We start from the raw sequence: 14,907 nt of genomic DNA, 5'->3' as shown, positions 1-14,907 counted from the left end.
CGATTCACACAACGAGTCACCGGGACTAAAGAACAAGCACAAATGGTTTACACAACAAGTCTCAAGGACTAAGAACAAGGACAAATGTTTTACACAACAAGTTAGAAGGACTAATGAACATGGAGAAACGGTTAGAACAACAAGTCTCCATGACAAGGACAAATAGTTCACACAACGAATCACAAGGACTAATTAACAAGCAAAAATGGTTCACACAACGAGTAATAAGGACTAAAGAACATGGACAAATTGTTCACACAACGAGTCACAAGGACTAATGAACAAGGACAAATGGTTAGAACAAAAAGTCACCATTGCAAGGACAAATGGATCACACAACTAGTCACAAGGAGTAATTAACAAGCACAAATGGTTCACATAACGAGTCACAACGACTAAAGAACAAGGACAAATGGTTCACACAAGAGTCACAAGGGATAATGAACAAGGACAAATGGTTCACACAACGAGTTACAATGACTAATGAACAAGGATAAATGGTTTGCACAACAAGTCACAATGACAAGGACAAAATTATTCACACAACGTGTCACAAGGACTAATGAACAAGGACAAATGGTTTACACAACAAGTCACAAGGACTAAGAACAAGGACAAATGTTTTACACAACGAGTCATAAAGACTAATGAACAAGGACAAATGGTTAGAACAAAAAGTCACCATGACAAGGACAAATGGATCACACAACGAGTCACAAGGAGTAATTAGCAAGCACAAATGGTTCACACAACGAGTCCTAAGGCTAAAGAACAAGGACAAATGGTTCACACAATGAGTCACAAGGGATAATGAACAAGTACAAATGGTTCACACAACAAGTCACAAGGATTAATGAACAAGGACAAATGGTTCACACAACGAGTCAGAAGGACTAATTGATACCAAAGTTGCGCGGAAGCGGTTTAAGAGAATAACGAACAATATTGGAAAAGGGATATTTGCTTCGAAATCTGTCTTGAAATCGAAACAATGGGATATTTGCGCGATCTAGACCTATAGATCGAACAATGGTGATTGAATCGCAAGACCTATTGCTATCAATCGGGTTAGAGTTTGAAAACGCGTCAAACAATAACAGTTTCGGAACGAAAACGCGTCGATCCTATGTTTACAGAACTTGCAAACACAAACAAAGCAACAACTTTGATTTTATTAATTCTCAATCTATGTTTAAAACGTAGCACACCATATGCCTTATATAGGCTTATAATCATCTAACCCTAGTACCTTTAGGAGATATTATTCTTGTACAATAAGAAAACTAACTTTAGGAAAGAAATAATGAGAAATAAATAAGTAAGCTTCCTAAAAACTAGTAATAATCTAACTAGGAAATAAACTAGTCCTAATGGTTTATGGAAAACCTTTATTTTGTATCACTAATGAACAAGGACAAATGGTTTACACAACAAGTCACAAGGACTAAGAACAAGGACAAATGTTTTACACAAGGAGTCACAAGGACTAATGAACATGGACAAATGGTTAGAACAACAAGTCACCATGACAAGGACAAATAGTTCACACAACGAATCACAAGGACTAATTAACAAGCACAAATGGTTCACACAACGAGTCACAATGACTAAAGAACATGGACAAATGGTACACACAACGAATCACAAGGACTAATGAACAAGGACAAATGGTTAGAACAACAAGTCACCATGACAAGGACAAATGGATCACACAACGAGTCACAAGGAGTAATTAACAAGCACAAATGGTTCACACAACGAGTCCTAAGGACTAAAGAACAAGGACAAATGGTTCACACAATGAGTCACAAGGGATAATGAACAAGGACAAATGGTTCACACAACGAGTCACAAGGATTAATGAACAAGGACAAATGGTTCACACAACGAGTCACAAGGACTAATGAACAAGGAAAAATGGTTTACACAACAAGACACAAGGACTAAGAACAAGGACAAATGTTTTACACAAGGAGTCACAAGGACTAATGAACATGGACAAATGGTTAGAACAACAAGTCACCATGACAAGGACAAATAGTTCACACAACGAATCACAAGGACTAATTAACAAGCACAAATGGTTCACACAACGAGTCACAAGGACTAATGAACATGGACAAATGGTACACACAATGAGTCACAAGGTCTAATGACCAAGGACAAATGGTTAGAACAACAAGTCACCATGACAAGGACAAATGGATCACACAACGAGTCACAAGGACAAATTAACAAGCGCGAATGGTTCACACAACGAGTCACAAGGACTAAAGAACAAGGACAAATGGTTCACACAATTTGTCACAAGGGATAATGAACAAGGACAAATGGTTCACACAACGAGTCACAAGGATTAATGAACAAGGACAAACGATTCACACAACGACTCACCAGGACTAAAGAACAAGCACAAATGGTTTACACAACAAGTCTCAAGGACTAAAAACAAGGACAAATGTTTTACACAACAAGTCACAAGGACTAATGAACATGGAGAAATTGTTAGAACAACAAGTCTCCATGACAAGGACAAATAGTTCACACAAGGAATCACAAGAACTAATTAACAAGCACAAATGGTTCACACAACGAGTAATAAGGACTAAAGAACATGGACAAATTGTTCACACAACGAGTTACAATGACTAATGAACAAGGACAAATGGTTTGAACAACAAGTCACCATTGCAAGGACAAATGGATCACACAACGAGTCACAAGGAGTAATTAACAAGCACAAATGGTTCACACAACGAGTCACAAGGACTAAAGAACAAGGACAAAAGGTTAACACAATGAGTCACAAAGGATAATGAACAAGGACAAATGGTTCACACAACGAGTCACAATGACTAATGAACAAGGATAAATGGTTAGCACAACAAGTCACAAAGACAAGGACAAAATTATTCACACAACGTGTCACAAGGACTAATGAACAAGGACAAATGGTTTACACAACAAGTCACAAGGACTAAGAACAAAGACAAATGTTTTACACAACGAGTCATAAAGACTAATGAACAAGGACAAATGGTTAGAACAAAAAGTCACCATGACAAGGATAAATGGATCACACAACGAGTCACAAGGAGTAATTAACAAGCACAAATGGTTCACACAACGAGTCCTAAGGACTAAAGAACAAGGACAAATGGTTCACACAATGAGTCACAAGGGATAATGAACAAGGACAAATGGTTCACACAACGAGTCACAAGGATTAATGAATAAGGACAAACGGTTCACACAACGAGTCACAAGGACTAATGAACATGAACAAATGGTACACACAACGAGTCACAAGGACTAATGAACAAGGACAAATGGTTAGAACAACAAGTCACCATGACAAGGACAAATGGATCACACAACGATTCACAAGGACAAATTAACAAGCGCAAATGGTTCACACAACGAGTCACAAGGACTAAAGAACAAGGACAAATGGTTCACTCAATTTGTCACAAGGGATAATGAAGAAGGACATATGGTTCACACAACGAGTCACAAGGATTAATGAACAAGGACAGACGATTCACACAACGAGTCACCGGGACTAAAGAACAAGCACAAATGGTTTACACAACAAGTCTCAAGGACTAAGAACAAGGACAAATGTTTTACACAACAAGTCAGAAGGACTAATGAACATGGAGAAACGGTTAGAACAACAAGTCTCCATGACAAGGACAAATAGTTCACACAACGAATCACAAGGACTAATTAACAAGCAAAAATGGTTCACACAACGAGTAATAAGGACTAAAGAACATGGACAAATTGTTCACACAACGAGTCACAAGGACTAATGAACAAGGACAAATGGTTAGAACAAAAAGTCACCATTGCAAGGACAAATGGATCACACAACTAGTCACAAGGAGTAATTAACAAGCACAAATGGTTCACATAACGAGTCACAACGACTAAAGAACAAGGACAAATGGTTCACACAAGAGTCACAAGGGATAATGAACAAGGACAAATGGTTCACACAACGAGTTACAATGACTAATGAACAAGGATAAATGGTTTGCACAACAAGTCACAATGATAAGGACAAAATTATTCACACAACGTGTCACAAGGACTAATGAACAAGGACAAATGGTTTACACAACAAGTCACAAGGACTAAGAACAAGGACAAATGTTTTACACAACGAGTCATAAAGACTAATGAACAAGGACAAATGGTTAGAACAAAAAGTCACCATGACAAGGACAAATGGATCACACAACGAGTCACAAGGAGTAATTAGCAAGCACAAATGGTTCACACAACGAGTCCTAAGGCTAAAGAACAAGGACAAATGGTTCACACAATGAGTCACAAGGGATAATGAACAAGGACAAATGGTTCACACAACAAGTCACAAGGATTAATGAACAAGGACAAATGGTTCACACAACGAGTCAGAAGGACTAATTGATACCAAAGTTGCGCGGAAGCGGTTTAAGAGAATAACGAACAATATTGGAAAAGGGATATTTGCTTCGAAATCTGTCTTGAAATCGAAACAATGGGATATTTGCGCGATCTAGACCTATAGATCGAACAATGGTGATTGAATCGCAAGACCTATTGCTATCAATCGGGTTAGAGTTTGAAAACGCGTCAAACAATAACAGATTTGAACTTAAAAACGCGTCGATCCTATGTTTCTGAGAACTTGCAAACACAAACAAAGCAACAACTTTGATTTTATTAATTCTCAATCTATGTTTAAAACGTAGCACACCATATGCCTTATATAGGCTTATAATCATCTAACCCTAGTACCTTTAGGAGATATTATTCTTGTACAATAAGAAAACTAACTTTAGGAAAGAAATAAATGAAAGCGTAAATAAGTAAGCTTCCTAAAAACTAGTAATAATCTAACTAGGAAATAAACTAGTCCTAATGGTTTATGGAAAACCTTTATTTTGTATCACTAATGAACAAGGACAAATGGTTTACACAACAAGTCACAAGGACTAAGAACAAGGACAAATGTTTTACACAAGGAGTCACAAGGACTAATGAACATGGACAAATGGTTAGAACAACAAGTCACCATGACAAGGACAAATAGTTCACACAACGAATCACAAGGACTAATTAACAAGCACAAATGGTTCACACAACGAGTCACAATGACTAAAGAACATGGACAAATGGTACACACAACGAATCACAAGGACTAATAAACAAGGACAAATGGTTAGAACAACAAGTCACCATGACAAGGACAAATGGATCACACAACGAGTCACAAGGAGTAATTAACAAGCACAAATGGTTCACACAACGAGTCCTAAGGACTAAAGAACAAGGACAAATGGTTCACACAATGAGTCACAAGGGATAATGAACAAGGACAAATGGTTCACACAACGAGTCACAAGGATTAATGAACAAGGACAAATGGTTCACACAACGAGTCACAAGGACTAATGAACAAGGAAAAATGGTTTACACAACAAGACACAAGGACTAAGAACAAGGACAAATGTTTTACACAAGGAGTCACAAGGACTAATGAACATGGACAAATGGTTAGAACAACAAGTCACCATGACAAGGACAAATAGTTCACACAACGAATCACAAGGACTAATTAACAAGCACAAATGGTTCACACAACGAGTCACAAGGACTAATGAACATGGACAAATGGTACACACAATGAGTCACAAGGTCTAATGACCAAGGACAAATGGTTAGAACAACAAGTCACCATGACAAGGACAAATGGATCACACAACGAGTCACAAGGACAAATTAACAAGCGCGAATGGTTCACACAACGAGTCACAAGGACTAAAGAACAAGGACAAATGGTTCACACAATTTGTCACAAGGGATAATGAACAAGGACAAATGGTTCACACAACGAGTCACAAGGATTAATGAACAAGGACAAACGATTCACACAACGACTCACCAGGACTAAAGAACAAGCACAAATGGTTTACACAACAAGTCTCAAGGACTAAAAACAAGGACAAATGTTTTACACAACAAGTCACAAGGACTAATGAACATGGAGAAATTGTTAGAACAACAAGTCTCCATGACAAGGACAAATAGTTCACACAAGGAATCACAAGAACTAATTAACAAGCACAAATGGTTCACACAACGAGTAATAAGGACTAAAGAACATGGACAAATTGTTCACACAACGAGTTACAATGACTAATAAACAAGGACAAATGGTTTGAACAACAAGTCACCATTGCAAGGACAAATGGATCACACAACGAGTCACAAGGAGTAATTAACAAGCACAAATGGTTCACACAACGAGTCACAAGGACTAAAGAACAAGGACAAAAGGTTAACACAATGAGTCACAAAGGATAATGAACAAGGACAAATGGTTCACACAACGAGTCACAATGACTAATGAACAAGGATAAATGGTTAGCACAACAAGTCACAAAGACAAGGACAAAATTATTCACACAACGTGTCATAAGGACTAATGAACAAGGACAAATGGTTTACACAACAAGTCACAAGGACTAAGAACAAAGACAAATGTTTTACACAACGAGTCATAAAGACTAATGAACAAGGACAAATGGTTAGAACAAAAAGTCACCATGACAAGGACAAATGGATCACACAACGAGTCACAAGGAGTAATTAGCAAGCACAAATGGTTCACACAACGAGTCCTAAGGCTAAAGAACAAGGACAAATGGTTCACACAATGAGTCACAAGGGATAATGAACAAGGACAAATGGTTCACACAACAAGTCACAAGGATTAATGAACAAGGACAAATGGTTCACACAACGAGTCAGAAGGACTAATTGATACGAAAGTTGCGCGGAAGCGGTTTAAGAGAATAACGAACAATATTGGAAAAGGGATATTTGCTTCGAAATCTGTCTTGAAATCGAAACAATGGGATATTTGCGCGATCTAGACCTATAGATCGAACAATGGTGATTGAATCGCAAGACCTATTGCTATCAATCGGGTTAGAGTTTGAAAACGCGTCAAACAATAACAGTTTCGGAACGAAAACGCGTCGATCCTATGTTTACAGAACTTGCAAACACAAACAAAGCAACAACTTTGATTTTATTAATTCTCAATCTATGTTTAAAACGTAGCACACCATATGCCTTATATAGGCTTACAATCATCTAACCCTAGTACCTTTAGGAGATATTATTCTTGTACAATAAGAAAACTAACTTTAGGAAAGAAATAACAGAAAGCAGAAATAAGTAAGCTTCCTAAAAACTAGTAATAATCTAACTAGGAAATAAACTAGTCCTAATGGTTTATGGAAAACCTTTATTTTGTATCATACTCCCTTTCTTCAAAAGAATCGTCCCGATTCTTATAACCATGGAATCCACCGGGATCGAATACAATCCTAGCAAATTCAGATGCAAAATTGACTAAGAATAAGAAGTTATTCGTGAAAATCATTGTTCCCCTTTTCAGCTCGTCGTCTTCAATGCAGCCTTCAAGCTTATCCATCTTTTCCCATATGAGCTCGTGCCTACCACCCCTCCTCCCTCCATGCACAAGTCTCGACAATTCTCTATCAGCCAGATTGTTATGAATTGTTTTGATAACAAATTCAACTTGAAAGAACAACTTCTCAACACTTCTATCATGCTCCTCTATTTTAAAATCAACCATCCTAAAATTCAACAAGTCCTTAATCTCAATAAAGTACCACGCCTCCTCATGATCATATTCATCAAATATAGGAGGTGATATCGAATCAAACTTAACATTCTCCTGGTAGGTGCTTTGACTTGAGAAAACTCCCGACATGTCTTCTTCCTTTTGCCCACTTTTTCAGTTTCTTTTTTTTTTTTTTTTTTTTTTTTAACCGTCACGAATAACAAGTCACTAGAACCTTGCTCCTGAGATGCAAAACCGATTAACCCTCAAACTACCTGCTTGAGTTTAACTCTTGAACTCCAATCGCAATCAGAAATTCAACTAAGAACTTGGCTTTGACACGCCCTAGGACCGTCTAGATTTAGGAAAATCAAGAGCCGAAGCTCTGATACCACTTATGATACGAAAGTTGCGCGGAAGCGGTTTCAAAGAATAACGAACAATATTGGAAAAGGGATATTTGCTTCGAAATCTGTCTTGAAATCGAAACAATGGGATATTTGCGCGATCTAGACCTATAGATCGAACAATGGTGATTGAATCGCAAGACCTATTGCTATCAATCGGGTTAGAGTTTGAAAACGCGTCAAACAATAACATTTCGAACGAAAAAACGCGTCGATCCTATGTTTACAGAACTTGCAAACACAAACAAAGCAACAACTTTGATTTTATTAATTCTCAATCTATGTTTAAAACGTAGCACACCATATGCCTTATATAGGCTTACAATCATCTAACCCTAGTACCTTTAGGAGATATTATTCTTGTACAATAAGAAAACTAACTTTAGGAAAGAAATAACAGAAAGCAGAAATAAGTAAGCTTCCTAAAAACTAGTAATAATCTAACTAGGAAATAAACTAGTCCTAATGGTTTATGGAAAACCTTTATTTTGTATCACTAATGAACAAGGACAAATGGTTTACACAACAAGTCACAAGGACTAAGAACAAGGACAAATGTTTTACACAAGGAGTCACAAGGACTAATGAACATGGACAAATGGTTAGAACAACAAGTCACCATGACAAGGACAAATAGTTCACACAACGAATCACAAGGACTAATTAACAAGCACAAATGGTTCACACAACGAGTCACAATGACTAAAGAACATGGACAAATGGTACACACAACGAATCACAAGGACTAATGAACAAGGACAAATGGTTAGAACAACAAGTCACCATGACAAGGACAAATGGATCACACAACGAGTCACAAGGACAAATTAACAAGCGCAAATGGTTCACACAACGAGTCACAAGGACTAAAGAACAAGGACAAATGGTTCACACAATTTGTCACAAGGGATAATGAATAAGGACAAATGGTTCACACAACGAGTCACAAGGATTAATGAACAAGGACAAACGATTCACACAACGACTCACCAGGACTAAAGAACAAGCACAAATGGTTTACACAACAAGTCTCAAGGACTAAGAATAAGGACAAATGTTTTACACAACAAGTCACAAGGACTAATGAACATGGAGAAATGGTTAGAACAACAAGTCTCCATGACAAGTACAAATAGTTCACACAAGGAATCACAAGAACTAATTAACAAGCACAAATGGTTCACACAACGAGTAATAAGGACTAAAGAACATGGACAAATTGTTCACACAACGAGTTACAAGGACTAATGAACAAGGACAGATGGTTAGAACAACAAGTCACCATTGCAAGGACAAATGGATCACACAACGAGTCACAAGGAGTAATTAACAAGCACAAATGGTTCACACAACGAGTCACAAGGACTAAAGAACAAGGACAAATGGTTAACACAATGAGTCACAAGGGATAATGAACAAGGACAAATGGTTCACACAACGAGTCACAATGACTAATGAACAAGGATAAATGGTTAGCACAAAAAGTCACAAAGACAAGGACAAAATTATTCACACAATGTGTGACAAGGACTAATGAACAAGGACAAATGGTTTACACAACAAGTCACAAGGACTAAGAACAAAGACAATTGTTTTACACAATGAGTCATAAAGACTAATGAACAAGGACAAATGGTTAGAACAAAAAGTCACCATGACAAGGACAAATGGATCACACAACGAGTCACAAGGAGTAATTAACAAGCACAAATGGTTCACACAACGAGTCCTAAGGACTAAAGAACAAGGACAAATGGTTCACACAATGAGTCACAAGGGATAATGAATAAGGACAAATGGTTCACACAACGAGTCACAAGGATTAATGAACAAGGACAAACGAGTCAATGAACCACCCAAAATAACCCCCCAACCCACTGTGGATAAGGGAAAGGCACCCATGAACCCCAAAATCAACCCACCCTTATCCAGAGACAAGATTAAGTGCTTCCAGTGCCAGGGATTTGGCCATTTCAGGAGGGATTGTCCTTCTGCTAGGACACTCACTGCAATAGAAGTTGCAGAATGGGAAAGGGAAGGTTTGATAGAGTATGAGGAGGATGAGGCTCTTGTTTTAGAAGAGGTGGAGTCTGAGAAAGAAGGCGATCCAGACAGATTATTGCTCATCCCGATACAGGACACGACTTGTTCCTTTGGAGGGTCATGCACTCTCAAAGAAGCCCCTTAGAGGCGACCGGAGATCTATGATATTCGGGAGTAGATGTCTTGTCCGGGGAAGAGTTTGTAACCTCATTATTGATGGGGGTAGCTGCACTAATGTTGCCTCCACCACCATGGTTAGCAAGCTGGGCTTACCAACACAAGAACACCCTAACCCTTACAAATTGAGATGGCTGAGTAAGGATTCAGGAGTGAGAGTTGACAAGCAGTGCATTATTCCCTTCTCCATTGGGAAAATGTACAAAGATGAAGTGTTGTGTGATGTGGTACCCATGGATGCCTGTCACCTGTTACTTGGGAGACCTTGGGAATATGACAGGAATACCACACACCAAGGGAAGGACAATGTATACATATTCAAACATCAAGGCAAGAAGGTCACCTTGACCTCATTGCCACCAAACCAGAGGGACTATGGCAGTCCTAATGTCCTAGAAGAAGTGAGTGGTGTGCTGTTCTTATCTGAGGCAGCCATGATTAGGGAGATCAGGCAAAGAACAACCAATTCTGATGCTGTTATCCAAGGAAGTAAACTAAGAGGAGAACACTGTTGTGCCCACAGCTGTTGCCCCTTTGATTCAAAGGTTCCAGGAAGTGTTCCCAGATGAGCTGCCTAGTGGATTACCTCCATTGAGGGGCATTGAACACCACATTGATCTTGTTCCTGGTTCAGTGCTCCCAAACAAACCAGCTTACAGGTGTGATCCAAATGCTACAAAGGAATTGCAACATCAGATTGAGGAGCTAATGACAAAGGGATTTGTGAGGGAATCTCTTAGTCCATGTGCAGTCCCTGCACTCCTAGTACCAAAAAAAGATGGCACCTGGAGGATGTGCACAGATAGCAGAGCTATAAACAACATTACAGTTAAATATAGGTTCCCAATCCCCCGATTAGATGATATGCTTGATGAGTTGAGTGGTGCCAGCATATTTTCTAAGATTGATCTAAGGCAAGGATACCATCAAGTGAGGATTAGGGAAGGGGATGAATTGAAGACTGCTTTCAAAACAAAACATTGCCTATATGAGTGGCTTGTAATGCCTTTTGACTATCAAATTCACCCAAAGCACCTTCATGAGATTGATGTCCGAAGTCCGAGGCCATGTCTGGGCAAGTTTGATGTTGTCTACTTTGATGACATCTTGGTGTATAGGGAGCAAGGGAGAGCATCTTAAACATCTGGAAGTAGTGTTTAAAATCCTCAGAGAGCAGAAGCTGTATGGCAAGCTGGAGAAATGCACCTTTATGGTTGAGGAGGTTGCATTCTGGGTTACCCGATATCGGAAGAGGCATTTGTTGACCAAGTGAAAATTGCAACAATGCAATCTTGGCGATCCCTACTACAATCACTGAAGTAAGGAGTTTTCATGGGTTAGCATCCTTCTACAGAAGGTTTATCAAGAACTTCAGCACAGTGGTGGCACCTATCACTGAATGCATGAGGAAAGGGGAGTTTCAATGGATCGAGCAAGCTGTGATCCTTTGAAAAAATCAAACAACTCATGTGTAACACTCCTATCCTAAAGTTACCTGATTTTGATCAGCTATTTGAAGTGGAATGTGATGCTAGTGGTGTGGGAATTGGAGCGTCGATTCAAAGCAGAAGCTTTGTGGCATATTTTGGTGAGAAGTTAAATGGGGCCAAACTGAAATATTCCACCTATGATAAAGAGTTGTATGCAATCATCAGAGCCTTGATGCATTGGAATCATTACCTTAAACCTAAGCCATTTGTACTACACTCTGATCATGAAGCCTTGAAGTACATCAATGGCCAACACAAGTTAAATTTCAGGCATGTCAAATGGGTGGAATTCTTGCAGTCTTTTACCTTTTCCAGTAAATACAAGGAAGGCAAGAAAAATGTGGTAGCAGATGCATTGTCAAGGAGGCATTCCTTGCTTTCAGTCATGTCCAACAGGGTTCTTGGGTTTGAATTCATGAAAGAATTGTATAAGGAAGATCCTGACTTCTCAGAGGAATGGATTATTCAGACTGAAGCGCATAGGAACCAAGGAAGCAAGTACCTACTACAGGAAGGGTTCCTATTCCAGGGCAACAAACTGTGTGTTCCAAGGGGGTCTTACAGGGATCTCTTGATCAGGGAAGTCCATTCAGGGGGACTGGGAGGGCACTTTGGTGTCCAAAAGACCTTGGAGATATTACAGGACCAATTCTATTAGCCAAAAATGATGGGTGATGTCCAGATTGTCCTCAGAAGATGCTCAAAATGCCAACTATCCAAGAGTTCTTTCCAACCTAGTCCATACACTCCCCTACCAGTGCCAAGCAAGCCATGGGAAGACTTAAGCATGGACTTCATTGTGGCCCTACCAAGAACACAGAGAGGGAAAGATTCTGTAATGGTTGTGGTGGACAGGTTCAGCAAGATGGCTCACTTTGTAGCTTGCAAAAAGACAGAGGATGCAGCAAGTGTTGCTGAGCTATTCTTAAAGGAGATTGTGAGGCTCCATGGAGTTCCAAAAACCATTGTATCAGACAGGGATACAAAATTCATGGGATATTTTTGGAAGACTCTATGGAAGTTGCTTAAAACCAAGCTCTTGTTCAGCACCTCTCACCACCCACAAACAGATGGCCAAACTGAGGTCACTAACAGAACATTGGGGAGGATTTTAAGGTGTCTTGTCAGCAAGACCCTAAAAGATTGGGACCTAAAGCTAGCAGCAGCAGAGTTTGCATTCAACAGAGCACCATCATCTGCAACTGGACTGAGATCACCCACATTAAAAGTCCTCTGCAAACTCAATTTGTTTTCACTCTAGTTTACATTTATGATCATTTTGCCGTTGTAATATATTATTTAGACTCTTGTCCTGACTTATGGGACAATCCTGGCCCTTAGATGAACCTTTTATTTCATGTTTAACCTAAAAGCAAGGCCTATATAAGGACCCTTGCATCAGTCTGTTAGAGGCAGCTGATTTTATGAATGAAACCTGAGTTTTTACTCTCAATTCAAATCTCTTAAATCTTATGTTAGAAACATAGGGTAGAGTCAGGCTTATTAATACTCTGTGCTTGCTGTGAGTATTGAATAAGGACCTGGTAATAGGGTGAGAACAGTCCGGTGCTTGCTGTGGATTGTTTGAGCTTTATTGTCTGTTTTAACTCGAGTATTCCTGTGTTAAGCTGTGGTTTTCTTGAGTTAAACAACGTAAATTGTTAAGTTAACTTCCTGTGCTTGTTGTGGAAGGTAGTTAAACAATTATATCTCAAATTTACCTCCTTTATTCCATTTTTACACCCACACTGTCAAACTGCTTCTTTCTCTGTCAGTTCAGGTTTAGTAATTTATTTAAATTACTTCTGAGTCTCCTAAAATCCTATAATTTTAGCAGAATTTAGCTAAGGCCTCAAGGTTAATTACTGCAAATTTTCATGAATTTAGGAGTCCTTTAGAGTGCTCAGACCAAATTTAGAAGTTAGTCCTTTTCCTGCAACTTCACAAATTGTCAAAATATTGTAAGGGGTGGGTGTTTACATATCAATGGTTAGAACAACAAGTCACCATCACAAGGACAAATGGATCACACAACGAGTCACAAGGAGTAATTAACAAGCACAAATGGTTCACACAACGAGTCCTAAGGACTAAAGAACAAGGACAAATGGTTCACACAATAAGTCACAAGGGATAATGAACAAGGACAAATGGTTCACACAACGAGTCACAAGGATTAATGAACAAGGACAAACGGTTCACACAACGAGTCACAAGGACTAATGAACAAGGACAAATGGTTTACACAACAAGTTACAAGGACTAAGAACAAGGACAAATGTTTTACACAACGAGTCACAAGGACTAATGAACATGGACAAATGGTTAGAACAACAAGTCACCATGACAAGGACAAATAGTTCACACAACGAATCACAAGGACTAATTAACAAGCACAAATGGTTCACACAACGAGTCACAATGACTAAAGAACATGGACAAATGGTACACACAACGAATCACAAGGACTAATGAACAAGGACAAATGGTTAGAACAACAAGTCACCATGACAAGGACAAATGGATCACACAACGAGTCACAAGGACTAATTAACAAGCGCAAATGGTTCACACAACGAGTCACAAGGACTAAAGAACAAGGACAAATGGTTCACACAATGAGTCACAAGGGATAATGAACAAGTACAAATGGTTCACAAAACGAGTCACAAGGATTAATGAACAAGGACAAACGATTCACACAACGAGTCACCGGGACTAAAGAACAAGCACAAATGGTTTACACAACAAGTGTCAAGGACTAAGAAAAAGGACAAAGGTTTTACACAACGAGTCACAAGGACTAATGAACATGGAGAAATGGTTAGAACAACAAGTCTCCATGAGAAGGACAAATGGTTCACACAATGAGCCACAAGGGATAATGAACAAGGACAAATGGTTCACACAATGAGTCACAAGGATTAATGAACAAGGACAAACGGTTCACACAACGACTAACAAGGACTAATGAACAAGGACAAATGGTTTACACAATAAGTCACAAGGACTGAGAACAAGGACAAATGTTTTACACAAGGAGTCACAAGGACTAATGAACATGGACAAATGGTTAGAACAACAAGTCACCATGACAAGGACAAATAGTTCACACAACGAATCACAACGACTAATTAACAAG

The sequence above is a fragment of the Silene latifolia genome, chromosome 2 (genome assembly GCF_048544455.1).
Source record: "Silene latifolia isolate original U9 population chromosome 2, ASM4854445v1, whole genome shotgun sequence".
NCBI lineage: Eukaryota > Viridiplantae > Streptophyta > Magnoliopsida > Caryophyllales > Caryophyllaceae > Silene > Silene latifolia.
Note: the sequence above shows the minus strand (reverse complement) of the source record.